Source organism: Anas acuta, chromosome 2 (genome assembly GCF_963932015.1).
Source record: "Anas acuta chromosome 2, bAnaAcu1.1, whole genome shotgun sequence".
Lineage (NCBI taxonomy): Eukaryota > Metazoa > Chordata > Aves > Anseriformes > Anatidae > Anas > Anas acuta.
Window position 1 is genome coordinate 92546728 of NC_088980.1, and position 26971 is coordinate 92573698.

The following is a 26971-nucleotide window of genomic DNA, read 5'->3' on the forward strand; positions in this document are numbered from 1 at the left end:
CTATGCTTCTAAAATATATGTTTCTACACCTCAGTTTTTCCTGTTAGAAAACAGAAATTGCTACATTAATTTGTTCTACACAGGTATTTTTGCTACATGCTTTGATGTTAAATGTTGACCACTACAGGATTTATCATCAAAAAATTAATGTTCCTGTCATGTGGGCAAGGTGTAGATGACATCCAGTAAGCCTGTTTTGAGCCTTCATTAAGTAACAAAGATGAAAAGAGACACTGAAGAGCTGCTGGTTTTTGTAACTTCCATCCATCCCATTAGTTGAATCACAGAAAAACAGAATGTGATCATGTAATTAAAGACTACATCACACCCTACAAAACAGACAACCACATTTCTAGATTTTTAATATTTGAAAGCTTTGAAAACAAACTTGGTGTTCTAACTGCAGCTTTCTGTACATATGGATACAGGAGGGAAGAGACAGTGATCAGTATTCTATTTTCGAAAAATATTGACAATATGAAAGCAGATTAAATGTTCAGAAAACAAAAGCTACTCTACAGGGATCAATTTGTTAATGCCAGATTTATAGATTTATACCAGTATAAATTTGTAATGGCTGCACTGAGATCAAAATACTCTTAATTTACATGGGTGTCATTTGTAGTTCAGTTTTATCCTTAATCTTGCATTTCTGTTTGGTTATTGTAATTTTACAAAAGCATGTAATAACTCAGAGGGAAATTTTCAGGAACAGAACATCATGCACAGGAATTGTTTGCATATACACTGGGAGATTTTAAATACATATGAAGAATTAATTAATCTGAAACTGACTGAGAGTTCTGGCAGCATAATTAAAATAAAAGACAAGTCTGAAGGAAGCCTGAAGGAAAGTGTGACAAGGAGAAGGATGGGTAATGCAACATTTTGCAGGCACAGAAAAGTGAAGACAGTTGAATTAACAAATGAAATGAAACGGAAAAAAAAACCAACAACAACAACAACAAAAAAAAAGAAACAAAACGAAATGAAACAAAACGAAATGAAACAAAACGAAATGAAACGAAATGAAATAAAATAAAATAAAATAAAATAAAATAAAATAAAATAAAATAAAATAATCATGAACATTCTGAGAAATACCTAGTACAATCTCATCATTGCAAACAGATGTTTAAGCTGTCCGTTATGATTCAACTTTACTCAACACCTGTGAACATGTGATTAATTTAACTAGAGCACACAGTGTACATTTCTTTCAGTCAAAAAAATGTTGACCTCTGGTATTGTGAAAGAAAGACAATCAGCTAACCTAATAGGTCCTTTATTTGCTAATCAAACCTCTCATTAACAATTAATTGGATCAAAAGTTCGTTGGCCATTATTGCTGTGTCAGTTAGACTCTGAAGGCCTCTGAGGATGAAACTAAATGAGCTGGTCAGGTTATAAATAATTTCCACTGGCTACTCCTCTTACCTCAGGCTGTTCAGGTAGAGGTCAATGTCCTGCCTACAGCAGGCAGGAAAGACTGTTGCTACAACAAGGAAGAGGCATTCTTCCTCTTCTGAGACATGCATTTAGGCTTAGTAATTTAAAACTTTTAAGAAACCCACAGTATAAAAAGGAGCTCCATACTGCATTGTTTCTGCATGTACTTGCTTATCATGACTGAATCAAAGCAACATTTCAGACTGCTTAAAGACTTTCAAAAATAAAAGAAGCCAGGAGCTGCTTTAATCAAGAGATCTGCTTCTCAAAGAAACCCTGCAGAGATACCTTTATGGCAATATAATTATTTGTTTCTATTCTTAACCTAATAATACAGGCAGTGACTGACAGAGTTCAAATACAACTCATAATACAGCTCAAATAACATGAAAGGACCTGTCAGAAATGAATGAAGATACAAATGTGAATAAAGTGAGCAGGGTTTGGCCCAAAATATGTGCAATGTCACATTTAACACAACTTGTTGTTTGTTTGTTTTTCATGAGAAAGGAAAGGAAAGTGCAGGGAAGTAAAGTATAGGAAAGTGTAGGAAAGTGTAGGAAAGTAAAGTGTAGGGAAGGGAAGGGAAGGGAAGGGAAGGGAAGGGAAGGGAAGGGAAGGGAAGGGAAGGGAAGGGAAGGGAAGGGAAGGGAAGGGAAGGGAAGGGAAGGGAAGGGAAGGGAAGGGAAGGGAAGGGAAGGGAAGGGAAGGGAAGGGAAGGGAAGGGAAGGGAAGGGAAGGGAAGGGAAGGGAAGGGAAGGGAAGGGAAGGGAAGGGAAGGGAAGGGAAGGGAAGGGATATGGACATTCATAAGTTATAATGGTAATTTCCATGTACTGCATGAAGCTATGTGTAAATATTTTTTGTTGGTTGTGCTGTTTTTTGTTTGTTTGTTTTCCAGTCAAATGAAAGTGATCTCTTAACTGCCCAGAAGGCATGTAGATATGGTTAGATCAGCATGACGTTAACACAGTTATTCAGCTTTGGCAAGGCTTGGGAACAAAAGCCACACTCTTGTCTGCTTGGAGCATAGACAGAGGGAGGTCAGGAAAGATTGATAGCTCTGAGTAGCTGAGACTTGGAAGCTTATAGTGCATAATAGAGTTCTTAGGGCACTCTAGAAGCTGGAGACTGTAGTTCCAGATACAACCACTTCTGTTGCACAAGTCTGTTCCAACAGGTTATGTCGCAGTAAACTTCCAATTCATAACCATGGTGTGAAAAAAAAAAAAAAACAAACCTCTCTTTCATCCAGATGCAGGAATGCTAATTTGCTGGTTGGGCTATACAGTGTCACTTGTAACTGACTTTAACAAAAGTAAAAGTCTCTCAGAGTTAAAGGCAGAAAACGGTGGCTATATACCTTGAGAAAGGGACTCTGGGCCTGAAGAAGAGCCAGAAGGAGGAAACAGTGACCCCAGAGTCACCCCTCCTAATGAATTTTGCATATTAATGAAAGATGCACTGGTCAGGCAGGATTTGGCTAACTCTAACAGGATTAAATATACATGATTCCATTTCAGAGACAGGCTGTTTGTTGTCAGGCATATATCAAATATGACATAGCTGTATTTGGAGATATTTCATCCATTTAGTAATGCATATTATTATATACATACATATTTCTCTCATGATTACTTTTACTCAATACTTTAACAAAGATGTTTCTGAAAGGGTTGAAAAGAGGGCATGGGAACTGGATGAGACCGTTCTCCAAGCTTAAATTTTTAATATTAAAATGCATTGAGATTTGCTATACACTTGCTCAAGATGTATTGCCCCAAGCAAAACAGTGTTTTATAGATGGACATGCAATTTTGTTGCTTTCAGACAAGGGTCACATTTGTTTTAGTGGCTTTGGGATGTACAAAATAGTGAATGACAAGTATAAATAAGCATTTGATGTTTGGAAAAAAAATCTGAACAAAAATTTTCGTATACATCTACATATATATATGTATATATATATATACATCTGTATTGGCACAGATCTTGAAGAAACAACATTCAGGTAGAAGGAAATACTCTATTTTTATACATATTTTACAAGATTGCATTACAGATACTCTAGATGAATCCAGCCACTTTCTTTCCACTGACAAAGCACAATATTCTTAATCTAAATCATGCCAACAGTATGTCCTAACCTTCCTACTCTCCTAGAAGGAAGAGACATCTGTTTCAGTCAGAGCATAGCTGAAATGAGTGGATGTGGACATTAGATCACTACTGTCCTCCTAATTTTAAATGACACCAGTATTTGAACCATACATCATTAAATATTCCCAACCACATTCTATCTCTACAACCCACTTTCATCAAGATGTGCAGGGAAACTCATGTGAAAATCTTTCTCATTGAATATATAAGGGAAAGAGACAGAGAGAATGTCATAATGTTAGAATGCTATCCTTGTGGTTTGTCGTCACTTCTACAATTACAAACTGTAGCATTCAGGCTTACACATTCAGGGACACTTCCTCAAATGGTGTAAATCAGTGAAGCTTTAGCAAAGACAAGTGATCCATACTCATTTGCAACATCTAAAGATTTACATGTAGGTGTCAATGGACAAGGTGAGTATGGTGTTTATTTTTTCCTAAACCATAGACAGAAGAAAATTTCCCAGTGTAGGTGGTAATTTGGGGTATCTCAAATCTTGAGAAGATAAAATGTGATACTTTTCCCCAGATCTTCTATGACAGTTAGAACTTCTAACTCTATTAAAACAAACAAACAAACAAAATTTTGGAACTTCATTGATAGCATTAACACCAATGTAAACACTATTAATTGAAATAGAAATATTCACAAACCAAAAAAGAGAATAGATACACAACAAGCAAATATCGGTATTTACTTAAAAGCACATTGCCATTTCATGCTGAACACAAAGATTTCATGAGGTACTCTCCGATTTCAACACATACTGGCTTTGTAGCTAGGCGTATTAGGTAGCACTTAATGTCTTTCTGTCTATACTGTTAATAGTAAAGTGACTGTAGCTTGCACTAAGGAAATATTTGTACTGTCGAAGCGATGTGCTAATTTAGAAGGTCTGCATTAAAAACAAATACCAAATCACTTGGTCTACATAATGAGAGGTGAAATAGAATAAATTTTTCAGGCCTGTTTGGTCATGGCCTGTTTGGTCATTTTACTACCCACAGAAGGTAGTGAATCAACAGGTGAGGCAAAGCTGTAATTTAAGAGGATTGCTCTGTAATTAATTCATTGTTTGTTTGTTTGTTTGTTTTTGTTTTACTTTGTTGTATTTTTCATCTTCAAACAACAAGAGAATTAAGCATCAGAAATATAAAAAAGATGAAGACAAGTGATGTCACTTTCGTTTATGTTGAGGGTCACTTTAAGATATCTTTCCATCTATGTCCTTCTTCAAAACTGATGAAACTCATCAAAAACTCATTAGAGTCCTCTGTTGTGAAGGAGTTCTAGAAGGAGAGGAAGAAAAAAAGCTGGATTTCTCAACGTTTTTGGTTCATATCAAGTGTAATTTCCTTGATATCATCAGACAGTTAAACCTTTAGGAAACCCTGTTCCAAAAGGAAGAAAATGTACACATTTTCAAAATTCAGGATCACATAAATGGTAAACATTTTGGAACTCATTTCTAAGCAAATACATTTGGGGTGCTTGTGCCCACAGGCTTCCTTAAGTCAAGACATATAAAGCAAGTAGTCTTGGATACCTGCCCTGGCAGACTGTGCCAGTCATCTCTGGCAGTCCTTACAGTGGAGATTTCAGTCACATTGCTTTAATTTTTCCTGTTCTGACAGAGGGAAACAGATACCAAAGAAGAGTCCAGATCTTTTTACATGTTGATACATCTCACTCATCATGTTCTCCATACTTCATCCTGCAGACGTCAGTTCAGGAAATCTTTTATACTAGAAACAAAATAAAATGGAGTACACAAAAGAAGAGAATGCCAATAAGATATATTCAGTGTTCTTGATCTAGGAAAAAGTTATAAGACCAAGATGTAGATCTGCAATTCCTCACAGGACAGTTTATTCACACTGATCTGAAGGAAAGTTAGGTTAGTACAGTGTGTGCTTTAGTTGGACATGGACTTTAGGAGTTTTCCCCCTAAATGAAAAAATGAGTATAAGCCTCTGTACAGGGAGTCTTGAAATGCAGGCTTCTCTTGGGAGAAGCTTGAATGTAGCTTTTACACAGGGACCATTTTAGTAGCATGGATCAAAGACCTGCCATGTGTAAACAAAAGGAGCCAGAGCTCCACTATTGTTGGGTACTAAAAGATGAAGTAGAATGAACGGAGACTGAAATAAGAAACACTTCCCAGTGTATTACTTGGATTCTTGACACTGTTTTTTTGATTTCTTCTTTCATTCTGACCCTAAATGAAGCATTGCTAGAGCTTGTTAGACTTTACCACATAGGGCAAGAAAAACAGTATCAGCATGATAAAGACTGGTTTTAGAGGGGTTCTGTTAAAAACACCAGACAAATACAAGGTCTTTGGAAATCAAGAAATCAGGAGTAATTCATATAGAAAAAAATAGAGTTAAAATTTAAAAGGACTATTTTTTTCACAATGACTTCTTGAGAAGATAAGCCTCATGGGTGATTACTATAATCTGCCTGCCTTCCCTCAGTAAATATTTTTACCCACTGAGAAACAAATAGATATCTCAGAGATACAATGGTCAGACAAGTTTCATGAAAATCAGTCACTGAATACAGGGAAAAACTCAAAGGAAGGCCCTGCTCAAGGAAAGGCTGAAACCTGAGTTCAGCACTGTTTGTTCTTGTTTTAGCTAGTGGGCAACCAGGGTGCATATTCTGGCCGCGTAGCCAGCACACACAGTTTGGAACCAACCACAGCATATTACTACTTCTTTTACAGCTGGTGTTTACTGTAAGGCAGAGGGATCTGGGATTTCAGTACAGGGTTTGAGGAGTTGTGGAAGAGAATGAGGGACATTTGAGGGAGTTGAGTGCGACACAAATCTGTGGAAAGAGTTTTACTACATCTGTTATTTGAGGAACAACTTACCAAATATGCACACAAAATCTGTAAAGGGGATTTTATGGCAATAGTAGTATGATAACAATTAATACCCATAAATAATTTATTATTTTACGGGTGTGATGGGGGAAGAATGGCGGTTTTTTGTTTTTTTTTTTCTTGCTCTGAAAGAATCACATTTTTTCAATAATTGCGTACAGAATATTATAAAGGGGTGTTTTAACTACTTAGGAGAAGTATACACTCCTAAAAGTATGTTATATAAATGCTGTTAATTTCACTTTAAAACTCCAAGGGAAGGGGGAAGTATATTTGAATTTCAGGGTGGTGTTATCCATGATTTGAATTTTAATAACACTCCTATGAAGCTCTCAGGAATTGTTTTGTCATTAGGGATGAGAAATTCAGAAATAAGGGAGTGGCTGACAAATATTTTGCTCACAAACAATGCCGTCTAATAGTGACAGTAGTAATCATGTTAAGTGTTTCAAATCCAGAGACTCAAGAGAAATGTCTAACATGAGAGGGCTTTTCAGTCTGTGAACCAAGCAGAGGAAGGAGCAACCAAGAAAGACTAGATTCAGCATATCAAAGGGGGCAAAACCTGGCTGGAGAGATCGTGGTTGTTTAATCAACTGACATTAAATTTTCAAAAACAGTCTAAATGATAGGAATGGAGATAAGAGAAGACAGCTTGTAGTTGTTCTCTTCTAATCTGAATGCTGCACCAGCTGTGTGAATATGAATAGTACTACAGTAATGAATTCATGCATATTTCCATTGTTGCAAAAACTGTACTCAGAAATGATGATCAAAATGAAGCTTTTAAAAAATGAAAATTGACCTCAGTTGGAGACTTGTGTGGATTTTTATTTTACTTGTTTGTCTTCATGTTTGGTTTGAAGGAGAACCGAAAGAGAGTTCTCCACAAGCAAATTTAAATACTGGTTTATTTATTTAAAGTTTAAATACTGGTTTTAATTCTTTACTTTTTTTTTGTTTGTTTGTTTGTTTTTGCTTTTGTTTTTGGGGCAGGGTGGGAGGGAGCAGGGAGGGAGGTCTTTTCCTTGGTATGAAAACTAGAATTGAAAACTTTGTCTTGAAGTAGTAAAAAACAAAACAAAACAAAGCAACTTTCAATTAAAGAAAGAGTTAAAATGAAGTGTCTCAGATATTTTGCCTTCTTTCTTATTTATTTATTTATTCTTTTAACAGAGCTAGTCAATATTATGACAAGTCATGAACCTTTCAGGTTTTACCAAACTGCGCTTTTCAACCATTAATACACTTAGGCATATTTGGACACTTTGTTATATCATAACAAAGCATTGCCCTGTCAGATTAAACCATTACTCTTAGAATATGATGATGTTTCTAAAACTTTGCCTATCTATAACCAGATGCCTTATGATTTATATCTCTTCACAAAACTATTTGCAGTGAGAGATAAATGGAATGCTAATGTTCCATATGTGGCTAATGTAAAAATAAATAATGCAGCTAAGGGAACAGAAACTTATGCAGATTCTGTAATACATGTAATTACTGAAGAAACACACCGTTTCATGAAAAAAAAAAAAGGTAAAACTCATGTTGTACTGAATAATTGCAGTCAAGGGGGGGGGAAGATTTTTGGAAGCATGCATAAAATACAAGGCTGGATATTTAGTGTTATTAATTATAGCACAAAGAAATGATCCTTTACTAATAGACATAAGTTAATTTAACAGTGGAATACTGGAGACTGACCACAGTGTACCATTATGTGTCATTACATCAAAAAATATCAAGTGTTATCTTGGTGTATCAGTGTGGTTAAGTATAAAATAAAGTAAGCAATTAAAAACAAAAACAAAAATCCTGCATGTAAAATTATAGAAAAATATTTCTAAATATTTCTCTAATGTTAAATGCTCTAAGAAGGTTTCCTTTAAAAGAACATTTGGAGAACATTAGTTTGCCCAATAGAAGCAAAGCCAGGCACTGTGAGTGATGATTACTTATGTGATCACCAGTTACTGAGAGTGATGCTATATGGACATTGACCTTTCAATTTGAAACAGATAATTACTCAAAAACAGAAAATCCATGTGTATCCTTTAAATCAGTAGGAATGGTTAAATAAATAAATAAATAAAAATTAAAATGACCTTATTTTCATGAACAAGTATTCAAAACAGATTGCAAAGTATTTTATGGACATTTTTTACATGTACATGAGTCTGAAAGACAAAAAGACAACAAAAAAGATGCAAAAGTGTCCTTGCTGTTCTCCAAGAAAAAATGGGTCTTTTTTTTTTTTAATATATTTGACAGCTGCTATTCTTATCTTACAGTTAATCTTTATTTTGATATTAAATATATAGATATGATTTTGAACAGATGCAATGTAGTAGTAAAAAAGGAAAACATATTTTAAATTTAGACCTGTGGTGTGATTAATTCTGTAAAACAGACCACGTGTAAGCTGAACTTTGAAAAATTGTGAATCTTTTTTTTCTTTTTGCCTTGATGTAAGGTTGCATGGATGATTTAGTGAAGAAAGTTGCTTTTTATACTCATTTTCTCTTGAACATTGTTATTGCTTGGAAGTTTCAAAATGTGGATCTTAAATATTGTATTTGATATTTTTTATTAGTCTTTTCAGATGATTCATGCAATCCAAAACCAATGTAACTCATAAAAAATGCTTAACAAAATTAATCTCTGGAAGATACACATACTAAATAGCAAACTAAATGAAAACAAACAAACAAGCAAAAAAAAACATTAGTTTCATCCCCCTTAATTTTTTTTCCGTGGTTGATTAACTTTGAATTTGTTTGAAAGAAAAGGGAAAAAAATGTGTTTCTCCTGAGTATCCTATAAAGATCATTAAGACCACAAACTGAAAATGAGGGGAATGATTAAAAAAAGAATACAATTAGATAAAATAGTGTGAGTCACTAAGTCTAATTTTTCAGGTGGGAAAGAGATATATTCCCTGAGAAAAAATATTCCCTGAGAAAAAAAAACTGAGAGTTGTCTGCCACCTTTTCATTTGAGTGGCAAAACCTCTACCTTATATCTAACATCAACTCAACATGATGAAGACATATGAAACAAGAGGCTGCACATATGAATCAGATCTTGCATCTGGAGGTAGAGGTACTCTTCCCTGAGTTGCAGGACCTAACAGCACATGCCCATATTGCAGATGTTTGAAAAGGTAATGGCTGTCGGGAAAGAAGGAGGGATCAGGCCACAGTCTTACTGAATAATTCTGGCAGGCAACATGCAGATCACAGATCACGGACAGGCCATCCCTGTTGAAAACTGATGAAAATTAGAATATTGTCTATAGCAACTTCTAAATGGATGAACAGTACAGGTTAAACCACAACACCAGCCACAACTGCCACTCCAACTATCCTTAGAAAAGCAGAAATGAAAAGCAACTGTTAGGCAGGTAAAGGTCAACATTGACAAATCTGGATCTTCAAATTTGTGCCAAGGTATTCCCAGGTCAACATCAGTTAAACTTTGCCTCAATATTACTTTAATAATTGTGAAATAGTGGAAGAAGGGATGTCAAGTGGGGGTGAGGACATGGAAGTTACCAGCGTATAGAGAGAAAAAATCAGGAAGTCTAAGCCCATCATGAGCTCAACCTGGCCACTACGGTTAAAGATAACAAAAATGATTTTATAATTATATTAACTGCAAAAGGTGGGTCAAGAGAATCTCCATCCTTTACTGGACGCAGGGGGGAACATGACTACTGAGAATAAGGAAAAAAACGAGGTTCTTAATGCCTTCTTTACATCTGTCTTTAATCTGTCAGACCACTTATTCTCAGAGTACTCAGCCTCCTGATGTGGAAGTCTGGGATGAGGAGTAGAAATGACCCCCCGCAGTTCAAGTGGAAACAGTGAGAGACCTGCTGCTCCACCTGGACTCAGGGTAAACCTTATCGCTCTCTTAAAGGAGAAAGGTGGGGACTGGGCTTTTTTCCCAAGCACCACATCTTAAGATCTGAGGAAATGGCCTTAGTTTGTGCCAGAGTAAGTTTAGGTTGGACATTAGGAAATTTTTCTTCATTGAATGGGTTGTGAAGTATTGGAAAAGGCTAGCCAGGGAGCTAATTGAGTTATCATCCCTAGAGGTCTTCAAAAAAACTCTATCTGTAGATGTAGAACTTAGTGACATGGTTTAATGGTCAATTGGCATTGCTAGGTTAAAGGTTGGACTAGATGACCTTAGAGGTCTTTTCCAACCTAAATGATTCTATGAATCATAAGTCCAGGTTTTAAAGAGCTGGTATCTTCCCCTCTGTTGCTCATAAAGCTGTATTGTTTTTTATCATGGCTGATTTTTAACATTTCTTATGGGCATCTATTTGCTGGTATGTTGAAGTAAAATAACTAAAACTTGTCCACTACAGGGAGAGACAATGAACTATCTTCAGGGTTTTCAGTTTGTCAACTGATCTACCTTATGTAAATATGGCTAGGGGCTGAAAGGGTGACTTTGACCTGACTCTATCATAGTTTCCACCTGGTATGTGTAAGAGTGATTCCAGCTCTGAACAAACCTTCTAAAGCAGACTTAATTATTTGTGTTGGGAAGAAGGAATTCACTGACCAAAACTCCTGAGGAATTCACTGGCCAAAAAAAAAAAGAGAAAATCCACAAGGCAATCAAAGTATCTCACATTGTCATCAAGTGCTTGCTTTTTGTCATTTGCAGGCTTTATAGAACTGGAGATGGAAAGTTCAGAAGCCTCCAAAAGAAAGTCCTACAACTTCTCAGAAGTGGATTTGAGTTTCTCCATTCTGCTGTAAGATGTTGGTTTTTACACATTTACACAGTGGTTTATTAAAGAGGAAGAAAATATATATGGCTACTTTTGCTGTTCATGAAGGGTACAGTGATAAACCGTGGCCTAATCAGAGGTTCATGGATATCTGAGACCAGATGCATGTTTCACCTTCACAGCTATTTCTCAGTGTCTTGGTCACTCGAGCAAACAGCTCTGGCACTGACTTTTTGGCAAAGAGGAACTAAATCAGCATCATTCACCTTGGAACAACCGCAAGCTCCTTGAATCTTTTTCATTTTTATTTTTTTTCCCATGAAATTACTTGAATAGGTCCACTGGCAATAGTACACAGGCTGTGACCAATAGCATTCCTTCTCTGTACTGTCAGCTATGATACAGTCAGTGCTGGGAATGAGGTGACATTGCAAAATGTCTGTTTGGTCCAACTCCCACACTGTAGTCATAGCACAGTATTATAATACCTGTCCTACACAGACTTCTTCAAATCTAGTATTTCTAAGGTTGATGTTTCAGTTGATTTTACAGCTCACCTCTGCTGAAGGGTGTAAGTCACATTCCCCCTTTGCATCTTCCTTGCTCTCTTTTACAAGCTTCTGCATCATAACTTATGACAGTGCTTATCAGATTTATTAACTGATTTGGTGCATTAAATTCCAGAAAACAAATTCAACCACAACAATAACAACAAATTTAATGTGTTTTTTTTTTTTCTTTGTTTGTTTTCCTCCCTTTTTGTGCTGACTTAAGCAGCACACAAGAATGCACAGTGAGCACAAGGCTGCAGACAGGTGGCAGCACAATGGTAGAGTGAGAAGATGGAGAGAAAGAGGACAGGGAAAAGAAATGACAGAAAAAGAGGAAGATTAAAGAAAAAAGTTTGCCATTAAAAAGGTAAGAATTAATTAGCACTACCCTTTTGCACCTGACCTAGGTATACAGCTCATAGTCAAAGTTGAAATCCATTACTTGGAGCAGTCCTAAACCTGTTTCAGGAGGAAATATGATTTGTTTTTCTGCCAAAAGAAAAAGTTTGGGAAATGGAAATAGGCCTCTTGGATAAATCCTAAATAATTGATCATGCATCTGGCATAGGAAAGCCTTCCCCTAGCTTGTTCTTTCAAAGCCTACTTGAATTATTACTCCAGTTGCCTGTTACCCTTCTCCCATCCACATGGATTAGGAAAGAAGAGACAGGACATGGATGGGACCAACTTCCAACCAAGTGAAAGTCAGGAATGGCTACACTAGAAATAGTTCTGTTCTGCAAGGAAGAAAGCAGTGTGGTGTGGTGCAGATGAGCATTAATTTTTGGGGTCTGCACGTTGGAAGAATAAGCTGTATCTTCTGCTGTCTTTACCTCTTTCTGTGGAGACATGCTGGCATTCCCAAAGCAGTTCAGAAACCCAGCATGGAGTTAAAAGACGTGATGGAGGCTCTACAGACTGGCTTGGTGGAACAAGTCTTGTTGGACCTGTTGATAGCTTCCCTGAGCCACTGCAGCTTGGAGTCTGATGGAAAGGTTGGATACACCTGCCTAATGTATGAGAGGGTCTCAGAAATGTTTTTATTCAATGACTATTGAAACTTGCAGTGAGGGTAAACTTGCAGTATTGGGAAATACTGTGACAGGTTGCATATTATCTGCAGATCCAGTGAGATAAACCTTTCCTTTCCTTCAGGCTATTTTTCTCTATATGTTTGTAGTTTTCCTGTTGTCTATTACATGATCCATTGCATAAAAATGCTTAAAGAGTTCAACAACTGCATAAACACTACATGATATAAAAATTGGGTGATAGAGCAAATGTATTGAAAACAAGAAATCAGAAAAGGAGAGAAGCAGATGGGGAATTGAAACTGTTTAAAAAGCCTCTGTCTCCAGAAATGAGTGTAAACAACTAAGATACAAGAAAGTGATTTCTTCACAAAAGTAAGTGAAGCTGTACAGAAAAAAAAAAAAAAAAAGTGTATGAGGTAATTATATCTTCTGACAACGAGTTTTAGTTCTAAGTAACATAAAAACAGATTAGTTACCAAACTGCAACACTGAAATCAGAAGCTGATAATTTACAGAGATCTGTTTTACAGGAAACTGTAACAAGGCAGATATGTAACAAGGCAGGTAAATTTTTGAAGGATGCATCAGCTACCAAATAGGCAACTGTTAATTGATTACTTCCATTAAATCCCTAATTTGAAACCAGATCTTAAAGGACTTCAAAAAGACAAAAATAAGAAGTGGACTATGAGGGAAATTCAATTTAGACTTTCCTGTTTTTATCAGTTCTCCTAAATGTAAGGACTAGATTACTAGATTTGGTGAAAGGATGGTGAAAACAAAGAAAGCATGGTGCAGGCCTTCAAGCTGAATATAGGGACAAACTGCTTGTTACAACAAATTTTCAAAATATAAATAGAATAACTTTGCAAAACTCACAAAAATGCCCACAGAATATACCTACGAATGTTGGATGTAGCCAGTGTCCGTTACTCGCAAGAAATAAATTATTTTTGAAAAGCACTTAAAACTATGTTAAAAATAGAAATAAAGTTTATGTATTCTTAACAAAGGACATGACACCAGTAATGTTCTGCACAGAAACTAAATCATCCAGAACAAAGAGGATTTCAGCAGAGGATTTCATCTACTGTAGAACAAGAAGAAACAACATTGATGAAGAGGACTTGTTTATGGGAACTGTTCAAGAGAAACCTTGTCCATTGACTGGAATACTACATTAAACAGAAATTAAACACGTATTAAATATAAATTGGACATGGGTGCACAAATGAATTTGAGACCTGAAACTGTAGCAAATGGTTTGAAGAAAAAAAACTAGTGAAATAGAGCACAGACAGCAAAGCTTATCTCTCATTCTGTGAAGATAATTCCTAATATGGGTATACGTGAACTCTATATAAAGATAAAACAAAAAAATCTTGACAGGTTAATTATGTCAGAAACAAGATATCTATATTGAAATGAAAACATAACAGACTGCAAGTTCGAGTGAAAGAATGAAGACCGTAGAACAATGAAACATAAAAATGGAAATGGAAGGAACAAAAAAAAAAAAAAAAAAGAAAAAGACAAAGAAAACAGATGTGTAGAAGTATAATGAGTATCCAAATACCATAAAGAAAAATATAATTGATATACTATGGATGCTGTTAATAATGTGGGCATTTTTAAAAACAAACAGATAACAGAAATAAATGTATTACAGCATATGAAATGAAATAAAGAATGCACACAGGACTCTAGTGACATACATATAGATATTCATTGATGATTTCATCATGAAGGGAAAATGTATACATTGATTATTGAAATTGTCCAGAGTAGCCACAGAGATTAAGATTACAAAATCTTTAATCAAATACACAAAATTAATATTTTCTATGTATTTACTATTATAATGGCACATAATTAACCATGATGTAATTACCATAGTCATTTAAAAAAAAAAAAAAAGATCATGGGCAAGCACATAACAATAATATTATGGAAAACAATACTACGGTTGTGAGAAAAAAAAAGAAGTTACAACATCACTGACCAGATGAAGAGGAAGTACTCAGATGAAAGGAAAATATCCCAAATGAAATCTGATACAGTAGACAATTTAGAAATAATTTAGCCCTATTCTGAAGAGGTTCAGCAAGACAAAAGCCCCCAGTTAACCTTCTAGAACTATGCTAATCCATGCTGTCCGATCTGGGGTGCTGACCACCTGACAAAAAAAAAAAAAAAAAAAAAAAAAGGTAAAGGCTACTAAGAGTCATCCTGAGTTAACCTTCTTCACAGACACATTTAAGATGTCTTCTTAGATAACACTGATCTCTTTCACCTGTACCAGTCAAGTAAAAACGTACTTATATTTTTCAAGTTTAAAGGTCTCACCTTACATATCTGTCATTGACTTTAGACTGTGAATCCAACTTCTGCCCTCTCTCTCCCATGAAACATAGTTCTTAATAGCCATAGACACCTATGTCCAAGACAGCTAGCACTCAATTCAGAGAACAAAAGGTTCTTCCTTCACACATGTTGCAAGCAATATTTGAGAGATACACCCACTGTTTATCATCAACCCTTCCATTCCTGACTAAATTTATAGAGAAGCTAGGGAGGGGGGGAGGAGGAAAAACAAAACAAAACAAAACAAAAAAATCTGAAAGATCACTTGGGTGAAGCAGAGACTATATATTTGAGATAATGCAGACTTAGATCATTGTGCTGAGTAGAAGCAGCTTTAATGTTTTGTTAGATGATTTCTGTCTGTCAGTGCATAGGTGCAAGATATCCACTCTCATCATCTGGAGTAATTGGCTTCACCAGCAGGAAATAATGGGGCCTTTCCCCACAAAGGTGTTAGAGGCAAGATGAATGAATTAGAAGGATTTATGTCCTTCCTGGCAGGACATGTCGAAAACAGTTATGGGAAATCACTTCTCTATGACTCAGCCCCTCATTTATCAATACCACACGTCTATTTTTTCCACGTCTATTTGCTACCTACTTGCAGCAGCAAGAAATGCTCAGGTAGCACAGGTTTCCAGAGGAGGTAATATTTATACAATACAAACTTTGCCTTCCCTTACAATGTCTAGGATGGCCTAGTGTTCAGAGAAAAATGACTTATGAATGAAGAGCAGCTTATTGACACTGAACTTAAATGAAATTCAGGTGATGTTGATTGTCAGGGAAAAGTTACTTAGAGAACTGGCATTTATCACACAATTTCTTTTGGCTGTACACATACCTTCACTCTTCATCAGTTCGGTCTGCAATCTTGTCCATACTGAGCTACATGTTATCGTAGTTCTAATGGTAGTTTCAAAGAAATTAGTTACTTGTACATAAAATTGTAAACAATGGAATGGCTTTCTTAGAAATACAGACTAGCATAAATACCACCATTTTTCATCCCCAATGCAATGTGCATTTCCCTTAAGTTTTATGGGAGATGGCAAGTACCGAGGCATAAGTATCTTTCTAAAACTAACTGAAACACATAAAAATGCAGTCAAAAGAAAACATTGCACAGCATATGCCATTTCTCCTTGAAACTATATGACAAGAGAAACAAACTAGACATGATAAATGTTAATCATATACCAGAAAGTGCTCATTATAATGATGGTAGTTGAAAAGAATCACAGTAGAAAGCCACTGCAAATTACAAAATACTTTTGTTTTCATGTGAATAATATACTTTCTTTAAGCTTCCAGTCTAATTCTTCAACAGAAAGAATAATGTAAGTCATTACTTATACTGCAATACATTAAAGAATCAGGCCCCAACTCTTGCTACTCAAAACATTAGATATCTGGATTTTCTGTATATATCTCAAGATTGCAAAAAGATTTAGGTACAGCAGAGAATCTTTTATTTCTTTCTGTGTATACATAAAATTTGATTTTATTTCTATGTGACTTTTAAAAATCATGTAGTAAAGATTGTAAGTACTTTTTTTTTGTTTGTTTGTTTTTTTAAATGTTTTCCTTTCCTGATTATTTTGTCTCTGGTTGATTAGTGCAAATATATGAAAGCTACTAAATCATCTGTTTAGTAAAGATTAAGAAGTTCATTAGTCTCCTCAGTATTAAAACATTTGCTTTCTTATAAAGATATGATGACTTCCAACATTTAAGCAGCAAGTAAGGTATTCATTTTTTCTAGACAAGCAATACAGCAGCTCAGAAGCCCACTGAAATATGTATGCCGTTCCTAGGCAAACAATATGGAAAAGAAAAAGTAGCAAATATACTTTTTTTTTTTTTTTGCATTTAAGAGCAATGATTCTCTTATCTTAAATTAAGCTATATTTACTGAAAGAAAACAGTGTAGAAAAAAAAAAAAAAAGTAGTAAGAATTCCTTAATATATATAGTTGTATAATATCTACCTTATTCTTTTTCTCTGACAAAGAATAGCCAACTATATCCTAGCTCTGACATACATTATTTCTATTAATATAATAAAAATAGCTATCATGTTTTACTCTCTTTTTCATGTATTCCCTACAATGCACCACTGGTGGGCAGCAACCAAGTGCAGTGTGGGTGAGAGCGACTGCAAGGTGAAAATTAAACTTTAACAACAGGTACAAAAACTTGCCAAAACCACAGAGGTTGTGTTGTTGGGTAAAGAGGTTCTTGGTCTCAGAAGTCACGCTTCAAAAATTCATCATATTGTTTTCTAAAAGTCAAGCTGGCCAGAGAAGTAATTCAAAAATTGATATCACAAACATCAGAAAAAAAAAGATACTGCAGCAATAATTTTCAGAGTAAAATAGCAGTGATTTTATTCACCTCAGATGGCACATTACATTTCATTTTCAAATTTTGACCAAAAAAAAATCTAGGATCTAGGTGTAATGCATTGGCAGGAAATTATTGCAACTGTGATCTGAACTTGTCAAGTTTCAAAAATTTAGAGGGCCAGGAGAAATTAGAAAAGGAAAAATATTTTAAGGTGATATGAATTCAAGGAAAATTATTGGTTTGAATAGAAAGTTGGAAAAATTGGTTAGAGATAAACTGCTCTGGTATGCCAGGCATTGCTCTCAAGAAAGCTGAGGTAAATTCTCTTCATTTTACCATTTAAGTGATGTATGAGTTGAGGCGAGAATTTATCCTGCATATTTAAACTGAAGGCTCTCTGGAACCCTGAGAGCTAATACTTGCTCAGCACAGAGAGATCTTGTAATTGTAAGGGACAGCTAGCGCACCACAGTCATGTCCAAAAACAACATTAGCAACTACATTATCCACTTTACATTCTAAGTAATTATTACTTATTGTTGTAAGTAACTATTTTTTATTAGTAGCTACTGTTGTTATTGTTGCTACTGATTTGGATAGAATTGTACTTGGAGAGAAAGGTTTCTTCCTCTTGCATTGTTGTTCTTCAGTTTAGTCACTGAAGCTGAAGTTCATATGCTATATTTGTAAGCTTCTTCTACTATATTAACAAATTAAATCATTTTTGAACCACATTAGTAAGAGACATTATATGCCATATGACTACCTTTTAAAGATAAACAACTCTCACTGCAGGTATGCTGACTGATAATTTTTTCTTTAAAATAAGAAAAATCCATCTCTAAAACCTATCAGTACCGTTATCATGGGTCAATGCTCTTAAAATGGCCAATTCAAGCAAAAATCTATTTTAACTCCATGACAATAGTCCCTCTTTGTAACTATATCATTATGTAGTTCTCTTTCACTCTCAATTTTCCTTCTTTATATCTTGTGCAATGGGGACAGCCTCTTGCACTAAATTTTACAGATGAAACTTTTTCTGATGTCACTCTCTTCTGTAATAGTGCATGCAAATGGAATTTTCTCCTTTTGTCTAATCCATATGAAGGTATGTTTCCAAGTCTCAGTAAATTTCATTAGAGTGATGCAGGACTTACAAAAGCTGTCTGCTTAGGATTGAGTTTCAATGATTGTCATTAGTATCTGCAAGGTTGTTAGCTTCAGTTGAAGCTTTTGGGGCATTTATGAAGTATCCTTCGTGTGTCTCTAGACTAGTGTGAAATGATATATCACTTTCTCTCGCTGTCTGGATATTTAAAAATATTTCTCTCTTCTGAAGATCTCATACAGCTTAGAGGAAGTTATATCTGTTCAGTCATATTTCATAAAAAAAAAAAAAAAAAAAAAAAACAGCAGAAACATTCAACATTTGGGGAGAAAAAGGAAAGATAAATAGTTAAACAGGCACACACCAAATCATACATTAAACTCATAAAGCTTGAAAATGTGCATGGAACCAGCAAATTTCATCATATAGAAGTGAATATTTCCATTCTGGAAACTCCAGAGTTGGGAAGGTCCTTCTAAATTCACTTTCTAGAGCCTATTCTTTGGCTTTCTCTCTAGTTCCCACAAAGTCAGATCTGATTCCAAGTCCAATTCTTGCAATCATACTGGGATATTTTCTGGGTTTCAAGTACAGGTGAAAGAATCAGAACCATCTTATTCCACCAGGATAGCTCCTGCCCGTGTAATACTTTCAAAATCATTGGAGAGCACATGGTGAGTGAACCTCTGAGGATATGTGCTAGATCCATGTGTTAAAGTAAAGAAAGATGGTGTAGTTCTTTTCTTTTTATTCTGCCACAGATGCTCTAAATAGCTTCTGATGTTCCCAGTACAATACACACTGCTGTGGATGCTCTTTTAGTAACAGCATGGACTTCACCTCAGTATACTGAGTGATTGTACCAAACTGCCAACATTTTTCTGCAGGACACAAGGAAGAGAATTTTCAATATATAACCTCTGCCAAAAAATGCAACTAAAATTTCATGGTGAAAGGGTTTTCCTTAACCCTTAGATGATTTCTGCAAAGCCCGGTATCAGATCTTCTGTGAAAACAATGGAGAGATGAAAAATGCTTGAAGAAAAATAAAAGCCAGGAATCTTTTCAAATAGGAAAGGCAGAAAACCCAAAATGCATATATTATGTCCATTTCTCCAATAAATAAAAAATTAAGAAGACTTAGTGCTTGAGGCAAATACTTTATATGGAGCAGTTTATGTTATAAATTTTCCCACTGACTGCCCTGAATTTTCAGCTGATAACACAGGTGCCACTTATTCAGGTTCTCCTTACCAACCTGGGATTACTTGCAATCAAAATTCTGAGGCTATCTCATTAGATTTGGAACATCTAGTTTCTCTAGGAAAACAAATTTGCCCATCCAAGGCTGAGAGTGCATGGCGGCTTTGCCTGTAGTCTTCCACACCCTTACTGCATCACCTCAGCATCACATGCTGGGTGCCACATTCACTTCTTACCTACACTGGGGCACAAAGAGGGATCTACAAAACCATCTGAAGAATCCCAAACACTACCCAAAGCTGCAACAAACTCACTAGATAAGCAGCTACAGCTCTGCCAGGAGAACTGGTAGCCTAGCTCATCCCTGCTAGGTATCTGAGAATCTCCTTCTTGAGCTTATAATCAACATAATCACTGTACTAAAGGATTCAATATCTGCTTAGCAATTTCAAAGATTTTCACTTCGTAAACTTTTGGTTATTTCCACTAAAAATTAACTACTGTGTTTTCACATTATTATTATTATTATTATTATTATTATTATTATTATTATTATTATTATTACTATTATTATTATTATTATTTTGCTTCATGACAACATTAGATACAATAGATGCATTAAATGTGATTTCCCACCCAAAGGAAAAAAAAATAAAGATTAAAATAATTAAGAGTGATCTATTGATCTATAGTGGTCCAAAAGCTAACCATGAGTAACTCTGACAAAATCAAGAGTATATAAATTATTACTACAGAGGAACATTTTTTTTTTAAGTATAGTTACAGTTAAATAAAATAGCTAAAATTACCTCCGTATTGCAGAGATAAATTCACATTAAAATTACTAAATCTCTTTTAAAATAAATTTGTACTCCTCACTGCACAAATTTATCTTTGCATGTAAAAAGATACCTAACAGTTTTGTTAATAGAAATCACAGGTAAAATAAGTCTCAAACAGTTACACAGTGTGAAGTACCCTCTATTATACTTTATAATACGTATTTGCAATTTCATTTTTCAACGACGTTTTAGTATAGGAACCAAGTCAAAGCGAATAATATAATTTAACTCTCAGACTGAGTAGAAAGAGATGTGTTAAGAAAATGATTACCATAACAGACTTGTATTTGTATATATATATATTTGTATGTTTATGCATATATGGAGAAAGAAAATCTCATAGGATTAATAGTATTTTACAGTTGTACACTAATATGGTATTCTAAAGATACCAGTACCACTTTTGCAACTATCACATATAAAATGATGAAATTAAACTACTTCCTTATTTTAGGATGAAATTTCAGGATACATACCAGCATTTCAGCATTTGCAATCTATTTGAAAATAAAATAATAAAATATAAGAAAAGAAAAGTTGGGGGGAAAAAAAGGGCAGCAAAAGGGAAAAAAAAAAAAAAAAAAAAACATACACACTGAAGATAAATCACAGAAACACAGAACTGTAGGGGTTGGAAGGGACCTCGAATGATCATTGGGTCCAAACCTCCTGCCAAAGCAGGTTCCTTAGAGATGAATGTACAGATGTAATCCAGAAAAGTTAATGATCAAATCACAACCTTCCTCACACCCACCCTAAAAACAAAGAGATGAAGAGATGAGAAGGGGGGAAAACAACAACACTTTTTTTTTTTTTTTTTTTTTTTTAAGAACAAGAAATTAAAGAGTAATAATAGATTAATGCAAAGCATTGGGTTAAGATGAGAAAGTTTTGTGCTTATCAACATACATGTATACCAAAAGAATTTTCACTGTAAACAGACAACAGAAATGTTGGATACAATTGGTTTAAGTGGAATTTAAAACATGGTGGTATCCAGTTGGAATTTTACTAGAAGTTGGATAAAAATGAGTTATACTATTCACAGTGAAACAAAGAACTCTACACAAACCTGTATTGGCTATTCTTTTCACAGACCACAGGCCTACTATCCAAATAGCCCTCCTGGGCCTCAGAGACCAGGACTGAAATCTCTAATAAACTTAGTGAGAGATGCAGTGGTCCTTGGTGCAAATACATCTAAAAGTTTGATAAATTAATCTGATCTACTAGTTTCCCATATTAGGAATCATGACCCCATGTATCCAATAATACATAAAATTGTATGGTTACTAAATAGGAACATGGTATATAACAGATATCCAGTAAAGAAGGTTTCCTTAATGATTTTAATTTTAATATGGTTGAGAAGAACATTAAAAACACAACCCAAATATTATTAACTGGCCAAAAATACTATATTAATATATTACTCCCAAGCTGAAGCAACTACTTGATCAGTTGTCTCCTGCTTTTGCTGAAGCTAAAGCACATAATATTTTGCGCACACTGAGCCAGAGTTATCTTGAAAATATATACTATTATTTGTTTAGCTACCCAATTCTGCTACAGAGTGATTATTTCTAACCACCCACACGCAAAACTTCTCTCTAGCTTATAGCCATATTTGTTCATGGACAGTATATATCATCTTCCTGTGTTAACATTATCCTTCGCTGTATCTGGTAAAACTGTATCTGTTGTAAATATTCCTTTCCCCGTGTTTATCCATTGATACTTGCACAACCAGCATAACCATCATACCCCACCTCCACTTTCATTTTGCTACACTGCATGCATCAAGCTTCCCTTGGCTTCTCTTTATGTCTAAAATCTTGAAAGCCCCATGTACATGAAAGCCCCATGTACATGAAAGCCCCATGTACAATTCTTACCCAGATGAACATTTTACAGGTGACATTCAGACTCATACAACAGTCATTATTAATTTTTTTTTAATCGTTTTTTAACAGTGAACTTGGAAATGGTCTCCTTTGTAAATTTCACAGAACTCTGTGTGCCCTTCAGCATTTGTGTATTGTATCGATATTCCAAACCATACTTGCAGGGTAGGAGAAAGCTTCAGGAGCTTTCTACATGCCATCATACTTTTAATGTCAGCACAATCTGTAGCTAGTCACATCTCAGATGGAATTTGGTTCGTGGGCAAACCTGGTACCATACCATTGCTTTCATCATCTCATCTCAGACTCAAGCTCTTATGAGCTTATGGCCTGGAGAATAGCTTTGATGACTTTCTATCCCAGAATAATACTGTATGTCAGAACTGTTTTTCCTGTAGGGAAAATGGATACATTGTGCTTTGAGCAGAGAAAATGCATTAATTTTTCTTCTTGCTTGTTTTTTTTTTTTGTTTGTTTGTTTTTGTATGTGGTTTTGTTGTGTTTGTTTTTTTGTTGTTGTTGTTTGTTTGTTTTGTTTTGTTTGTTTGTTTGTTTTAATGACAAAAGGCGAGGTAAATAGAATAACTATAGTCCCATACTTACTTACCTCTAAAAGAAAAAATTACCTTTCATATTATCATTTCACCAAGGATAAAAGATCAAGATTAAGAAATTGTGCATGTTTTAAAATTTTACACCAGCTGATAAAATCCAACTTAATTGTAAATGTATTTTTTCATTCCATTTGGTCAATGAATGCCAGCTGTTTAAAGCATAGTGGAGCAAATTAAGACTATGACATCATGAGTACAAAATATAGAATTACTAATTTCTTTACCATGTATCTTCATTTAAGTAATGTTCTAGTTACCAAGCTTTCATATATACAATTTCTTCAGGTTAAATAAACTGTAACTTGATCATATTTAATACAAATATTCTATCATGATGTTGTAAAATTGTATAGTGAGCCACTTACCGCCCAAACATACCTTTCTCTCTAAAGATGTCATTTTTAATTCACTTAATATCTAATTAAATAATACTGCCTAGCTTGACTAAAGTCTGATACCAATAATATCTTGCAAAAAAAAAAAAAAAAAATGATAATGAGGTCTGAATGTAATTAATTTAGAGACATATATGAATTTTTCCATGAACTATCATATTACAGCACACAGATTAAGAAAATTATTTTTTTTTAAATGCATTATAAATACAGTCATGTATATCCCAGCTGTTACATGCCAGGTTATCCTGGGGTATGAGATGAGAAATTACAGCTTTTTTTTTCTTGACAATATCTGGCTAGACATTTATCTATAATCCCACTAATACTTTTGTTACATTATATTATACCAAATCAGTGAAACATCTGAACTGGAATAATTCAACTTCCTCACCAAGTCAGTTTTCCACATTAATACAGAAAGAAAATATATATGTTCCCTTTTTCAGAAATTATATTTTGATTATATATTATGAGTCTACTTTGTACAAAAATAGCTATGATATATAAAATCTTGTACAATCTAATGAGTAACCAAGTCAAAATTGTGGGACCCATGGGCTGCAAGGGGACAGCCAGCTCCACCAGGGACCTCTCCACAGGCCATGGGGGATCTTCTGCTCTGGTGCCTGGAGCACCTCCTCATTCTCCTTCTTCACTGGCCTTGGTGTCTGCAGGGCCTGGTTCTCACTCCTCTCTCTCCTAGCTGCTGTTGAGCAGCAGGGTGTTTTTTTGTTCGTTTGTTTGTTGTTTTGTTTGATTGATTGATTTATTTTCCTTCTTTCTTAAATATGCTCTCACAGAGGCATAAACATTGCTTATTGGTTTGGCTCTGGCCAGCAGCAAGCTAGCCTATCTAAGATGGGGCAGCTTCTGGATTCTTTTCATGGAAGTCACCCCCATGTTCCACCGCTACCCAAACCTTGCCATGTAAACCCACTGCATCTCTGCTATGCCACCCTGCTAACATCTGTGGGTTGTGTAATACTACCTGTGAAAGAGCTCTGCAGGGCTTGCTCTGACTGCTCTTGCCTATCTGTACATTATCTTCAATTGAATTGATTACACCTTAGTCCTCCACCTACCTCTCTTTATCATTCCTTATACTGTATTAGCCTACAGCATTGTTGTCTTCTAAGTGTTCTGTTTCTTACCTAAAGGGCAGTGAAGGAAACCCATTTAATTTCTAGTATCTATTAGATGATGAGCTCTTCTGAAGTCAGAGCTTCTACTGCAAAGACTGAATCATAGCCAGGATTCTGGAAGTATGCATTAGAGAGACTTTATGTAACTGAGTACTAGTACAGATTGAGGAGGGCCTCTCAAGCAATTAGTTAGTTTACTTTCAACTTCTAATGACTTCTAACTTCTTACACATTTACCACACAGGTTAAAGAATCAAAAATCTTTCCTGCAGGCATATCCCAAGGTTACTTTCTGTCTCCATCTTTGCAAGAACACAGTGGATTGAGATTTTATTATTCCCAATATTTAAGGTAATATTCCCAGGCCTCAAGTCATTCTCCTTCAAGTATAGAGTCTATCCATTGGAAGGTATCTACATATTTCTCTGTTTAACCTTTTGTCTGAAACAAAGAGTTAGTTGTGGCCAAAATTCCTCAGGGCCAATATCACCACCCAAAGGATATTATACTATCACAAAAGTCTTTGTAAAAATTTTAAATAAAGGTTTATAAAATGCATTCCTGTTACGAAAAGGAACTCCTTACTTCACCAGTACAGTAACATTTTCTATCAGGTGACTGGCAGATGTATTCAAGCAGAATTATCTATGGATTGGTATTCTAGCCTGAATGGTACTGATAAGTTTTGGAAGAGTCCTGGGAGAGTCTTGGACACAAAGTATTTAGAAATTACAGGCTTTTTGGCTTTGCGTCTATGAATTACTATGATATAAATAAAATGGCAAGAAGGAAAATAATACAACTTCTTCCTTTCCCACCGTATGTATAATATATAAGGCTTGAAGCCAAAAGGCTGTAAGGATCTTATTGCTTAAATAATAGCTGGATGTGGGAATGTGGACTGTGTAACATGTTCATCCTGAGGTTAAGCCCACAACATTTTCTAAAAACCTAGGAGAAACTCATCCTTCTCTTGACAAAGCGGTTAACTAACCTCTGCCTAGAATTGTCATAAAATGGTAATTTTAAAAAGGTCATGAGAAAGCAGAGCAGAGTTTTGCAGGCTTCTATGTCATACCAATGAGGACAATTTTTTTTTTGTCTCTTCCCTAAACCAAGCAGCCTTCTCCCTAAGAGTCACTTGGGCTTAATTTGTTCCAACATAGACATCAGGTTTGTGGGATTCTTCCTGACTGCAACTTTGCTAACAATGTTTTTGCAGTCCCAAGAAAATATTTGCCTTTCTATCCTTAGCATCAAAGTATGACATTTATTAAAAAAAAATAAAAAAAAAATAAAATAAAAAAAAAAAAAGAAAGAACACCACCACCAAATAATCTAAGTATCATCCAAGATCCTGGAGGTAGTCATAACAAAATCATAGAATAATAGAAAAGTTTGGGTGGGAAGGGACATTAATGATCACCTAATTCCACCCCCCTGCCATGGGCAGCAACATGTCCCACTATATCAGGTTACCCAAACCCCCAGTCAACCTGGCCTTGAACACTTCCAGGGACAGGGCATCCACAGTTTCTCTGGGCACCCTGCTCCAGTACCTCCATCACCCTCTGAGTAAAAACTTACTTCCTAACATCTTATTTAAATCTACACTTTTTTTTTTTTTTTAAGTTTAAAGCCAACACACTTTTTCCTATCACTATACTTCCTGATAAAGAGTCCACAGCTTTCCTGTAGGCCCCCTTTAAGTACTGGAAGGTTGTTATACAGTTTCCCCAGAGCCTTCTCTTCTCCAGGTTGGACAACACCAACCATATCAACCTGTATTCACAGGAGAGGTTCTCTAGCCCTTTAATCATCCTCATGGCCCTCCTCTGGAATCACTCTAATAGGTCCATGTCCATCTTACAGTGGGGGCCTTGGAGCTGAATTCTTTAGTCTAGGTGGGATTTCATAAGAGCAGAGTAAAGGAGGAAAATCACCTCTGTCAACCTGCTGTTCATGTTTCTTTTGAAGCAGCCCAGGATATGGTTGGTTTCTGGGCAGTTAGTTCAAGTTGCTGGCTTCTGTTGAGCTTCTAGTTAATGATCACCTCTTTATTTGTCTCCTCAAAGCTACATTCAGTCTATTCTCTGCCCAGCTCAGTATGAGATGAGAGGTTGGAATGATGATTTGTAAGGTCCCTCCTAACCCAAACCATTCTATGATATATCTAATCTGAACATAAATGTAATCATTGCA